This window comes from Glandiceps talaboti, chromosome 5, assembly GCF_964340395.1.
Source record: "Glandiceps talaboti chromosome 5, keGlaTala1.1, whole genome shotgun sequence".
In the NCBI taxonomy this organism is placed as follows: domain Eukaryota; kingdom Metazoa; phylum Hemichordata; class Enteropneusta; family Spengelidae; genus Glandiceps; species Glandiceps talaboti.
Window position 1 is genome coordinate 22,286,559 of NC_135553.1, and position 15,366 is coordinate 22,301,924.

At 29.8% G+C, this 15,366-nt stretch overlaps 1 protein-coding gene across 1 annotated transcript in view; it reads right to left on the bottom strand.

Moving 5' to 3' along the window:
* LOC144435801 (mpv17-like protein) overlaps window positions 1-15,366 on the bottom strand; it is a 33,292-nt gene extending 17,926 nt beyond the window's left edge. The window contains exon 1 of the mRNA XM_078124426.1: window positions 15,243-15,366. The gene's annotated coding sequence lies outside the window, so the exon portion shown is untranslated. The remainder of the gene's footprint in view (window positions 1-15,242) is intronic.

Sequence of the window (15,366 nt, forward strand, 5' to 3'; positions counted from 1 at the left end):
TAATTGTAAACCTAGGGGTTTCAGTAAGTTTCAAAGTAGGGAGAGAACTTGAAAAAGTGTCGGGAGAAGTGCATGCTATGCCCATGCGTGCATGCTATACAAGTGGGAGGGGGTGTCCCCCTCCCATGGTAAGATCTTTTGAAAAATGAACACCTTTTGGAGGCCATTTAGAGCACCATTCATAAGTAAAACACAACTTAGTTATATCATAAAAGTATCACTAATTTTAGGGTTTCAAAAGTTTAAATCATTTCAAGTCATATTGACACAAATGATAATGAAAAAAAGATCAAGTACAAAGTATAGTATAGTTTGTTTTATTTATTTACTTGCCCTATGTTGGCTTACCAAGTGAACATTTTGTTCAATACAAATACATCCACTGGGCTTATAATAGTGTATGGTACTATACTATAAACTATACAAGACTATATACTATATACTATGCTATGCTATATACTATATACTATATTATACTATACTATATACTGTACTATACAATATACTGTACAATACTATACTATAATATTCTATACCTATACTATATTATATAGTATATAGTCTAGTATGGTATTCTAGTATAGTATAGTATAGTAGAGTATAGTAATGTATACTATATGGTATATAGTCGTGTAGTATAGTAGAGTATAGTATATGGTGTATAGTAGAGTATAGTATAGTATATGGTATATAGCATAGTATAGTATAGTATCGTATATAGTCTAGTATAGTATATAGTATAATAGAGTATATTATATAATATAGTATAGTATATGGTGTATAGCATGATAGCATAGTATAATATAATATAGTATAGTGTGGTATAATATAGTAGAGTAGAGTATATGGAATATAGTATAGTGTAGTGTAGTGTAGTATAGTATAGTATTAAATCAAGTATAGTATAGTATATCATATAGTATGGTATATAGTAAATTATAGTGTATAGTATAGTATAGTATATGGTATATAGTATAGTATACTCTACTATATAGTATAGTATACTATATACCAGACTATACTATATACTGTACTATATAGTATACTATACTATATTATACTATACTATATAGTATACTATACTATACTGCATGTATATACTAAACTATACTATACTAAACTATACTATACTATACTGTACTATATACCAGACTATAATGCTATATTGCTATAATGCTATGTACTGTACTATATATTAAACTATACTATATACTATGTATTTTATTATGCTATATGCTATATACTATACTTTACTATTCTGCACTATACTATACTGTACTATACTACACTATACTATACTATAATATACTACACTGTACTGTACAATGTACTATACTATATTATACTATACTATACTATGCTATGCTATATACCATAAACTATACTATTTTATACTATACTATATACTAGACTATGCTATATACTGTACTATATACTATACTATATTATACTGTATACTATACTATACCATACTATACTATACTATACTATACTATTCTATACTACTAGTATACTATATACTATACTATATACCATACTACATAGTATAGTATACTATATACTGTACAATACTATACTATATTATTCGATACCTATACTATAATATATAGTACATATTATATATAGTCTAGTATAGTACATTATATAGTATAATATATAGTATAGTATACTGGTAGTATAGTATAGTACATAGTATAGTATAGTAGAGTATATGTTATTTTGTGTAGTATAGTATAGTACATAGTTTTGTGTAGTATATATTATAATATAGTATATTATATAGTATAGAATAGTATAGTATAGTATAATATAGTAGAGTATATAGTATAGTGTAGTGTAGTATAGTATAGCATAGTATATCATATAGTATGGTATATAGTAAAGTATAGTATATGGTATATAGTATAGCATATCATAGTATAGTATTGTATATTATAGTATATAATAGTATAGTATATTATGGTATAATATACTAGAGTATAGTAGAGTATGTGGAATATAGTATAGTGTAGTGTAGTATAGTATAGCATAGTATATCATATAGTATGGTATATAGTAAAGTATAGTATATGGTATATAGTATAGCATAGCATAGTATAGTATTGTATATTATAGTATATAATAGTATAGTATAGTATAGTATAGTATATTATGGTATAATATACTAGAGTATAGTAGAGTATGTGGAATATAGTATAGTTTAGTGTATAGTATAGCATACTATACCATACCGTACTATACTATATACTGTACAATACAATACTATAAATTTATTCTATACCTATACTATCATATATAGTCTAGTCTAGTATAGTATAGTAGAGTATAGTAGAGCATATGGTATATAGTATAGCATAGCAAACTATAGTATAGTATAGTATAGTATAGTATAATATACTAGAGTATAGTAGAGTATATGGAATATAGTGTATATTATAGTGTAGTGTATAGTATAGCATACTATACCATACAGTACTATATAATATACTCTACTATATACAGTACAATAATATACTATAATATTATTCTATACCTACACTATTGTATACAGTATAGAGTCTAGTATAGCATAGTATAGTATAGTATAGTATAGTGTAGTAGATTATAGTATAGTAGAATATATGGAATATAGTGTATAGTGTATATTATAGTGTAGTGTATAGTATAGCATACTATACCATACAGTACTGTATAATATACTCTACTATATACTGTACAATAATATACTATAATATTATTCTATTCCTACACTATCGTATATAGTATAGAGTCTAGTATAATCTAGTATAGTCTAGTATAGTATAGTATAGTATAGTGTAGTAGATTATAGTATAGTAGAGTATGTGGTATATAGTATAGTATACAGTCCAGTATATTGATGGAGCAAATCGAGAGATCTGATTGATCTAGGCATCGAACTAGCGCGTCTAAACTGAGCGATAATGCACAGTTGGCACGTGTCCAAATTTTGATGTTCTCTCACTGTTCGTCTACGAACGTTATAGTCCGCGCAGGGATGGGGCACAAATGAAACCAGAAAATGTTGCGTCATATCTTGTTTCCGACAGTTTCAATATACTGGTATAATATAATAGCGATAAACCACCCCTGGGAATGGTATACCACTCGGTTTTGACCAGTGAACGAAATATATTGAGTTCACTGCTCAAAACCGAGTGGTATACCATCCCCAGGGTGTGGTTTATTGCTTAAGTATACTATAGTATAATAGAGTATAGTAGAGTATATGGTATATGGTATAGTGTCGTGTAGTATAGTATAGTATAGTATGGTATAATATACTAGTATATGGAATATAGTATAGTATAGTGTAGGTTATAGTATAGCATACTATAGCATACCTATACTATTGTATATAGTATATAGTCAAGCATAGTATCATATAAAATTAGTATAGTATAGTATAGTATAGTATAGTCAAGTATAGTATCGTATAAAATTAGTATAGTATAGTATAGTATAGTATAGTATAGTATAGTATAGTATAGGATAGTATATTCTAGTATAGTATAGTATGGTATAATATAGTAGTGTATAGTAGAGTATATTGAATATAGCATAGTGTAGTGTTGCATAGTATAGTATATAGGCAAGTGTAGTATATAGTATAATATAGTATATTATATAGTAGAGTATATAGTATAGTATAGTGTATCGTATATATTATAGCATAGGATAATATTGTATAGTATATGGTATATTATACTATACTGTACTATATAGTAGACTATGATATATACTATACACTGTACTATATAGTATACTACACTATATTATACTATATTATATACTATACTATACTATATACTATAGTATACTATACTATACTATATATTATACTATGCTATATACTATATATTAAACTATACTGTACTGTACTATATACTACACTATGCTATTAACTATGTATTTAACTATGCTATATACTATATACTATAATATACTAAACTAGACTATGCTATACTATATACTATACTAGACTGTACTATATACTACACTAGACTATACTATACTAGACTATACTATGCTATGCTATACTATACTATACTATACTATACTATATAGTATAGTATACAATACTGTATTATACTATATACTAGACTAGACTATATTCTGTACTATATATTATACTATTCTATATTATACTATACTATGCTATACTATATTATGCTATGATATACTATACTAGACTATACTATACTATATACTATACTATACTATACTGCACTATATACTAGACTATGATATATAATATATTCTGTACCATATACTACACTAGACTATACTATACTAGACTATACTATGCTATGCTATACTATACTATATACTACACTACACTATACTATATACTCTACTCTAATATTCTATACTATACTATTCTATACTATACTATATACTAGACTATGCCATATACTGTACTATATACTACACTATACTATACTATTCTATACTATACTATACTATATACTACAATATGCTATATATTCGTGTACTATATACTATACTATATACTGTACTATATACTATACTATACTAGACTATACTATATAATAGACTGTGCTATATACTATATATTGTACTATATACTATACTATACTATATTATACTGTACTATACTATACCATACTATATAGTATAGTATACAATACTATACTGTATTATACTATACTATACTAGACTATACTATATTCTGTACTATATATTATACTATACTATATTATACTATACTATGCTATATTATATTATGCTATGCTATACTATACTATATACTATATACTATACTATACTATACTAGACTACACTATATACTATATTATGCTATATACTATATACTATACATTGTACTATACTATACTGTACTGTACTGTACTGTACTGTACTGTACTGTACTATACTATACTATACTATATAGTATAGTATACAATACTGTACTATACTATATACTAGACTATACTATATTCTGTACTATATATTATACTATACTATATTATACTATACTATGCTATACTATATTATGCTATACTATACTATACTAGACTATACTATACTATATACTATACTATACTATACTGTACTATATACTAGACTATGCTATATAATATATTATGTACTATATACTATACTATTCTGTACTGTACTGTACTCTACTGTACTATACTATATTATACTGTACTATACTATACTATACTATACTATACTATACTATATAGTATAGTATACAATACTGTATTATACTATATACTAGACTAGACTATATTCTGTACTATATATTATACTATTCTATATTATACTATACTATGCTATGCTATATTATGCTATGATATACTATACTAGACTATACTATACTATATACTATACTATACTATACTGCACTATATACTAGACTATGATATATAATATATTCTGTACTATATACTACACTAGACTATACTATACCAGACTATACTATGCTATACTATACTATATACTACACTACACTATACTATATACTCTACTCTAATATTCTATACTATACTATTCTATACTATACTATATACTAGACTATGCCATATACTGTACTATATACTACACTATACTATACTATTCTATACTATACTATACTATATACTACACTATGCTATATACTCGTGTACTATATACTTTACTATATACTGTACTATATACTATACTATACTAGACTATACTATATAATAGACTGTGCTATATACTATATATTGTACTATATACTATACTATACTATATTATACTGTACTATACTATACCATACTATATAGTATAGTATACAATACTATACTGTATTATACTATACTATACTAGACTATACTATATTCTGTACTATATATTATACTATACTATATTATACTATACTATGCTATATCATATTATGCTATGCTATACTATACTATATACTATATACTATACTATACTATACTAGACTACACTATATACTATATTATGCTATATACTATATACTATACATTGTACTATACTATACTATACTGTACTGTACTGTACTCTACTGTACTGTACTATACTATACTACACTATATAGTATAGTATACAATACTGTACTATACTATATACTAGACGATACTATATTCTGTACTATATATTATACTATACTATATTATACTATACTATGCTATACTATATTATGCTATACTATACTATACTAGACTATACTATACTATATACTATACTATACTATACTGTACTATGCTATACTATACTATATACTAGACTATGTTATATAATATATTATGTACTAGATACTATACTATTCTGTACTGTACTGTACTCTACTGTACTATACTATATTATACTGTACTATACTATACTATACTATACTATACTATATAGTATAGTATACAATACTGTATTATACTATATACTAGACTAGACTATATTCTGTACTATATATTATACTATTCTATATTATACTATACTATGCTATACTATATTATGCTATGATATACTATACTAGACTATACTATACTATATACTATACTATACTATACTGCACTATATACTAGACTATGATATATAATATATTCTGTACTATATACTATACTATACTATACTATAATATACTATACTATACTGCACTATATACTAGACTATGATATATACTGTACTATATACTACACTATACTATACTATTCTATACTATATTATACTATATACTAGACTATGTTGTATACTGTACTATATACTATACTATATACTGTACTATATACTTGTCTTTACTATATACTATATACTATACTATATACTATATACTAGACTATTCTATACGATACTGTACTATATACTATACTATACTATACTATACTATACTATACTATACTATACTATATACTAGACTACACTATATACTATACTATACTCTATACTATGTACCATACTATACTATACTATACTAAACTATATACTGTACTATATAGTATACTATGCTATATCATACTATACTATACTATACTCTACTATACTATACTATACTATACTTTACTATATACTATACTATACTATACTATATACTATACTATACTAGACTATACTATATACTAGACTGTGCTATATACTATATATTGTACTATATACTATACTATACTATACTATACTGCACTATATACTAGACTATGCTATATACTGGACTATATACTACACTATACTATACTATTCTATACTATATTATACTATATACTAGACTATGCTGTATACTTTACTATATATACTATACTTTATACTGTACTATATACTTGTCTTTACTATATACTATACTATACTATACTATATACTAGACTAGACTATACTATACTATACTGTACTATATACTATACTATACTATACTATACTATACTATACTATACTATACTATACTATACTATATACTAGACTCAGTATATACTATACTATGCTCTATACTATGTACCATACTATACTATAGTATACTAAGCTATATACTAGACTATGCTATATACTGTACTATATACTACACTATACTATACTATACTATACTATACCATACTATACTCTACTATATACTAGACTATGCTATATACTGTATACTGTACTATATATTATACTATACTATATACTATAAACTATATTATACTATACACTATACTATACAATGCTATATACTAGACCATGTTATATACTATATTCTGTACTATATACTATACTATACTGTATTGTACTATACTATATACTATACTATACTATATACTAGACTACATTATATACTATACTATGCTATATACCATATACTATACATTGTACTATACTATATTATACTGTACTGTACTCTACTGTACTATACTATACTAGACTAGACTATACTATATAGTATAGTATACAATACTATACTGTATTATACTATACTATACTAGACTATACTATATTCTGTACTATATATTATACTATACTATATTATACTATACTATGCTATACTATATTATGCTATACTATACTATACTATATACTATATACTATACAATACTGTACTATACTATATACTAGACTATACTATATTCTGTACTATATATTATACTATACTATATTATACTATACTATGCTATAATATATTATGCTATACTATACTATACTATACTATACTATATACTATACTATACTATACTATACTATACTGCACTATATACTAGACTATGCTATATAATATATTCTGTACTATATACTATACTATACTATACTATACTGTACTATGCTATACTATACTATATACTAGACTATGCTATATAATATATTCTTTACTATATACTATACTATACAATACTGTACTATACTATACTATACTATACTATACTATACTATACTATACTATACTATACTATACTGCACTATATACTAGACTATGCTATATACTGTACTATATACTATACTATACTATACTATTCTATACTATATTATACTATATACTAGTCTATGCTACATACTGTACTATATACTGTACTATATACTTGTCTTTACTATATACTATACTATATACTATATTCTAGACTATTCTATACTATACTGTACTATATACTATACTATACTATACTATACTATACTATACTATACTATACTATATACTAGACTACACTATACACTATACTATGCTCTATGCTATGTACCATACTATACTATACTATACTAAACTATATACTGTACTATATAGTATACTATAATATATCATACTATACTATACTATACTCTACTATACCATACTATACTATACTATACTTTACTATATACTATACTATACTATATACTATACTATACTATAATATACTATATACTAGACTGTGCTATATACTATATATTGTACTATATACTATACTATACTATATTATAATATTATCTCGTTTTATTTCCGCTAGATTTTTAAATTCGGAATGCTGCAATTGAGTGTTGACCTATTTGTCTTTTAAGTTTATGTTTCGCTTCTGTGCTATGATTGGTCTTTTTGGATATAATTGATTTCATATCTCATTGTCTGCTATTACGTCCCAGTGTTTAGTTATTGCATCTCGTAGATGAGATCCGTTAATATAGAGACTGTATGTTGTGTTGAAGACCAATGGGATCTCATTTGTGGGTGTCCAGCGAGATATGTCTCACACTTGCACAAAGTGTATCATCACATGGCATCAGAAGCTACTGTATGTAGTTCCTGAAAATTGGATACTAGTCACTTTACATGTGGTATGTACACACATACTTTGCAGTCTGGCGCAATGCAGTCAGTTGTCGAAGCACTTGACTCGCCAGTTACACAAACAATCGACTATAGCATTCCAAAACCACCACCTGTGCATCTCCTAAAACTATTATGTGATTCTCACGAAAAACACATTTAAATTTAAAGGAGAATTCTACACACAAACATGCATGTGCATTGGCTCTTGGGCATCACCCGAAATAGCCGACATTCCATGAACTGGAAAGTCGCATTATTGAAATCTACACGGATAAAATATCAATCTGGACACATTTCAGGGGTGGCGTTTTCATGATATTTTGTGGCACCCAAGTTGAACTAAATAATCTGAGTGAAAAAATAAAACAAATACATCCAACTTTCAAATTTTCGTTGGAAAGCTCAGATACGGAAGTAACATATCACAATCCACAAATGTCAACGGCACCAATAACACAAAGTATTGGATATCAAAACTCATTCCAATATTTACACAGGTAATACTGCCGCCCGAACTCAGTCTTCAAAGGGTCCATTAAGGGTCAAACGATCAGATACATACGAACATGTAGTAACGAAAAAGAATTTCAAAAGAAAATTAAATTCTTCACCTGGAAACTGGCGAAAAGAGGCTATAATGAAACAGAAATAAATACTAGTAACCTGAGTCCACTATCATAATACTGGCATCTCTATTTGATGAACAATACAAGTAAACTCTGGGCAAACAAATACGGAAATACAACACTCCTCAATACTATACTACACTACACTACAATACACTACACTACACTATAATGTAGTATAGTATATAGTATAGTATAGTATAGTATAGTATAGTATAGTATAGTATAGTATAGTATAGTATAGTATAGTATAGTATAGTATACTAGTAGTATAGTATAGTATAGTATAGTAAAGTATAGTATAGTATTGTATAGTATAGTATAGTATAGTATAGTATAGTATAGTATAGTATAGTATAGTATAGTATAGGAGACCGATTTTTGAATTAGAAGACCGACACTTGAATTAGAAGACCAACACTTGAATTAGAAGACCGACACTTGAACTAGAAGACCAATTTTTGAATTACAAAAATACGATCGGGTCGACAAAAACTCACTGACCTCCCCCTTTGACCTCTGGCGCTGAGGGAGTCCTTGGGGGTTGTCGTCCTGACAGATCGGGAGGTTTTTTGTTTCTATTAAGGCAACTTTTAGGTTATTCATAACCTTTGAGGTAATATTTCCCAGCTTTGAAAAGCTAACGTAAATGTAAGTTTTAAATGAGTTTCCCATGTCACATAAAAATGGGCCCGTAAAATTGGTACAGGGACATTATTAATATTGCATGTATAGTATAGTCACCGGTATGTCAGAGAACTTTAGGTGGTCATACCTAGGGTATAACAGAAACTGGAATCTGATGAGATGTGGTGATTTGTAGTGTCAATAACATGACGAGTAGAACAATTTAGATTAATTTCATTTATAAACTATCTATGAAAATTGCCATTACGAAACCTTCAAGTTTGCCCCAAACTGCAATATAAGTAAAGCATTGATTGTGAAACAGCCAAGCATTTACATAACATGTTCTGTAACTAGTGTGGTAGCTAGGTAATACATGTATATGTATATGTATAGTTATGTTTGAAGTTATAAGTAATATTAAAGAATTCATGTAAGAAACAGGGACAAGAACAAATATTGACATGTACCACATTTCAGACAAGGCTATATGCCATTGTAGAAAGGATTTTTTTCTTCAATCACAATTTAAAACACAATGACCACACAAAAACACAATAAAACACAATATCCACCTAAAGTTCTCTAACATACCGGTGACTTTATTATACATATATTAATGCCCCTATACTAATGTTACATGTCTATTTTATGTGATATAGGAAACTCATTTAAAACGTACATTTACGTTAGCTTTTCGAAGCTTGGAAATATTACCTCAAAGGTTATGAATAACCTAAACATTGCCTTAGTATCTCAAGCAAAAAACTCCATATCTGCCAGGGGGAAAACCCCAAGGACCTCCTCACCCCCTGAGGTCACTCATGCATTCAACCAACAATCAGATGCACCAACAACCTTTTTACTGTCATAATGGTATTAAACTTTTCTTAAATATTTTCACCCTATTCTAATTTGAGATGATATTGTCTTTTCAAGATGTGAAATGTTTGCCAAGATAGTCTAAAATTGCCTTAATCTCCAAATCTTCCCTACCAATGATACTACCATTAGATGTGCTGACCTTTACTACATGTATATAATGATGCCATTTAACTTTTTAAGAACATATTTCAACCCTTAGTGTAAGTTATAAAGAATAGTTTCTGATACTTGCTGTCTTGTAAAGCATGGATTAAGTTATTGCTTGAAGGGTCTAAATAGTGTAAATATTGGCTATAAGAGTAAAATTCCTCCAGGGCTTCTAGAGGGAGACCCCCTCAGACCCCCCCCCGCATGAGGTGGACATATCCCAGTCTCAAGCTCTTCCGCTCTTACTGTCAAGATGCTATTAAAGTATATTTCAAAAGTATTTCAACCCTATGTAGTTGTTTTTTACATGTTGGTGTTGTCTTGTAAGGCTTGGAAATTATTGTCTGAAAGGGTCTGAATAGTCTCAAAATTGAGGGAAAAAACCTCCAGGGGTTCTAGGGGGAGACCCCCTTGGAACCTTCCTCCCCCCCCCCATGAGGTGTACACATCCCAGTCTCAAGATCTCCCCCTACCTCTTACTGTCAAGATCCTATCAAACTATATTTCAAAAATATTTCAACCTTATGTAGTTGCTTTTTACATGTTGGTGCTGTCTTGTAAAGCTTGGAAATGATTTTCTAAAAATGTCTGAATAGTCTCAATATTGACTTTTCAGAGTTAAAAACCTCCTAGGACCCCCCATGACAGCTGTACATATTCCCTTCTCAAAGCTTTCCCCCTACCTTTCACTGTCAAGATGCTATTAAACTCCTTTTCAAATATATTTACCCTGGGTAGTCAATAATTATAATTATGATAGTGCTATATAAAAACCCGGGATCTTATAAAGTAGATGCAAGACAGTCAAGCAGTCCACACTGAGTCACGATCAAAAAATACCTGTCACTCATGCGAATATCATATATGGGGGGGGGGGGGGGGTCATCATGTTTTAGAATTAAGTGATAGGGGGGTCAGCCTGTTTTGGGTTTTACAGATAGGGGGGGTCAGTGACTTTTTGTCGGCCCGATTTAAGAATCCACCGCCCCCCCCCAGGCTGGAGAAACTGACCGGTCCCTAAGAAAAGCTGAGAAGGGCTTGTTTCTAGGAATCCAATGAAAAGATGATTGAAAGAAGGAAAAGGAGAGGCAAAGAAACATGAATTCAAAGATGATTTTTTATTTATATACTTTTTTAAATCGACCGACCGACCAAAATTTTCCATGGAAAAAAACAAAAACATTTTTAAACATTAGGATCACCCCTACACACCAACCTTGGTGACACCAGGTCGAATAAATAATAGTGGGTGTCTTTGCGATTTCTTAGCTTTATAATGTTATTCATGTTTTTATCAGATAACATCTCTAGTTGATAAAGTTTTAAATCAAAACTATCGTCTTCTCTGTCTCTTTGTAGCTTACCAACTTTGAATTAATTAGTGCACAGCTAATATCCTTGATCAAACTGGTAGGCTATTTGGCAAATTACTAGTAACATATTTCCATAATCAGTGTAAATATCTACTAACTGACAAATGGTAATACACCAACCGTTAGTCGGATTGGTAGATGTCAGTTAGTGAACTATAAGACTTTTTAAGTTAACGTGAATGTTGGTGGCGCTATACTACTGAGAACGCATGAACGTACGTATAAAACATCTTGGTAATATAATTTTGTGTACAATGTATCTGGATGCGTAATTACCAAGATGCGGCAAACATTAAACGCAAGACGCACATAAAGACCACCATGCAAATAAACAATAAACAGAGGATACATTGCATTTATTAATCAAACGTTAATACATGTCAACACAATATACTAGGAAATTCCCTTTCCCTGTCTATCTTTCTGTGTAAAGACTTTTTAAGTTTTACTGTTCGTCACCGTGGTCTCTGCATGGACGTACGAGTGGGGTGGGGTGCACGGGGGTGGGGTGGCACAAACAATAATTACGTAATCAAACGCTATATACATAATATATAACTGTCAGTCAGTCGACGTAGGAAGATTATGCAGTGGGGTTTGACCTTTACTTGCACACGACAGCGCATGACAGAACTGGTAACGCTCATGACTGTACCAGACACAGGAGTTGCTAATGATACTCGCAACGCATAGATCTGGTACTCGAGTAGTACATGTCTGTATTGATGGATCGGAGTGAATAGACACTTTCATCCGGATTGAACCAGATTCAAATTACCCATAGTTCATTTGCATATAGCCATTATTCCGACAGTTGCTGCGGCAACAAACCAAGGTCTCCGTGACCTTTACATCAAATCTGGGCGAATGTTTTGGGCCATAGAGTCTTCATAATGACATATTTTTCCTTAGGTTTGAAAACATAATGTTAAAAACAAATGCAAATTACGGACCAGCTGATCGCCCGAGTACGCTCACATGTGTCGAAATGTGATGTTTACGTAACAGAAGCCTAGCATGGCAGACGTACGTATTTATAGTCTCTGTACGGAGCTAGCGAATACACAATGGCGATATTCCGTACGATAGATTAATCGGTATATCGCTTGCATCTGTCAAAGGTTACGAACGGATGTGAAAAAAGGCAAAAATGTTTTACAGTCGATAGCAAGCTCTGCGACTCTCTGATTCGGAGCTATTCAGACATTCGAGGCGTCATTATAAAGTCATGCCCTGTGTTGACAGAGAATGAATGAATGCGGTGCTTAGACCTGGCATCGATTATGTACTATTGTTACGGCATATTGAAGTCATTGGATGAGCAACACTATATATCATGAAACTCGGCAATATTATTTAGGTATATAGCCAGAGACTGTGTATGGGATATTCGACACTTAGTTTTCATGAAATTAAAATGGTTTTGTTTTAATCTCGACAATTATAGGTGAAGTATAGCTTTCTACAATGCAAATAAGTTTACTCTCCGACCATGGAACACTTCAATTCACAGTCCCTCGGTGACTTGAAATACACTCCTTGTTTTCCCCTCGCTCTTTTTGTTGTTGTTGACCTTGTTTCAGTGAAAGAAATTCAAAGGAACTGGTTTAAGTTCTTATACTACTAGTATTACTAGGCGTTTACTATATGTGGCCGAGCTCGAGGCCTATCAACTTTTGTTTACCCCCACCTTGTACAAACCATGGAAGCAAATAGTAGATCTCCTGACCCATGTAAACAGTAACAAATGAGGAATGCCTAAAACAGGCGTCCAACTCTTTGCCATGACTGTATATACGTACTTGTTTTCACAGCATACGAAAAATAATCGGCTTATTTGGCCGTACGTATTAGCCGCTGTTTATGACGACACTAGGTCGATGAACGAAGCACAGTACTGTGGGTATGACCTTGACTCCAGACTGCATCAATATCGAAATTCATACTTCACATAAAATTCAATCGCTTACTTCTGGCGCGTTTGTCTATTTTGAAAGGCAGATCAAAGCGTTGCTGTGAATGTAAATGTGTATATCTAGTTTTGTTTGCTTTCGTCGACTACGGATCCATTGTCTATGTTTAACCCTGTAGAAACCATGGAAGCAGATATATAGATCAATGCAAACAAAAAGACGCCAGAAAAAACCCCTAAAATGGTCAAAGATACGGGTATACTGTTTTGCTAAACTCTTTGCTATGACTGTAGTAGTAAATAACTTCATACGAAAAGATATACGAACTCAAACGCAAGTAGAGTTCGGTGACGCAATACAAGTTCAATGACCTCGATTCCCACTGCAGCAGACAACAAAACATCAATGTGGAAATTCAAAATTACAACAAAAATCAACCACTTATTACCTCTGGCTGGTTATTCTAAAGCATTTTAAAGCAGGTCAAAGCTTGGATGCTGAACTACGTGTACAAGACCAGCTCGCGTCTTTCCACCATCCTTCGCGCGTTCATCCATGGTCTTCCAAATAAA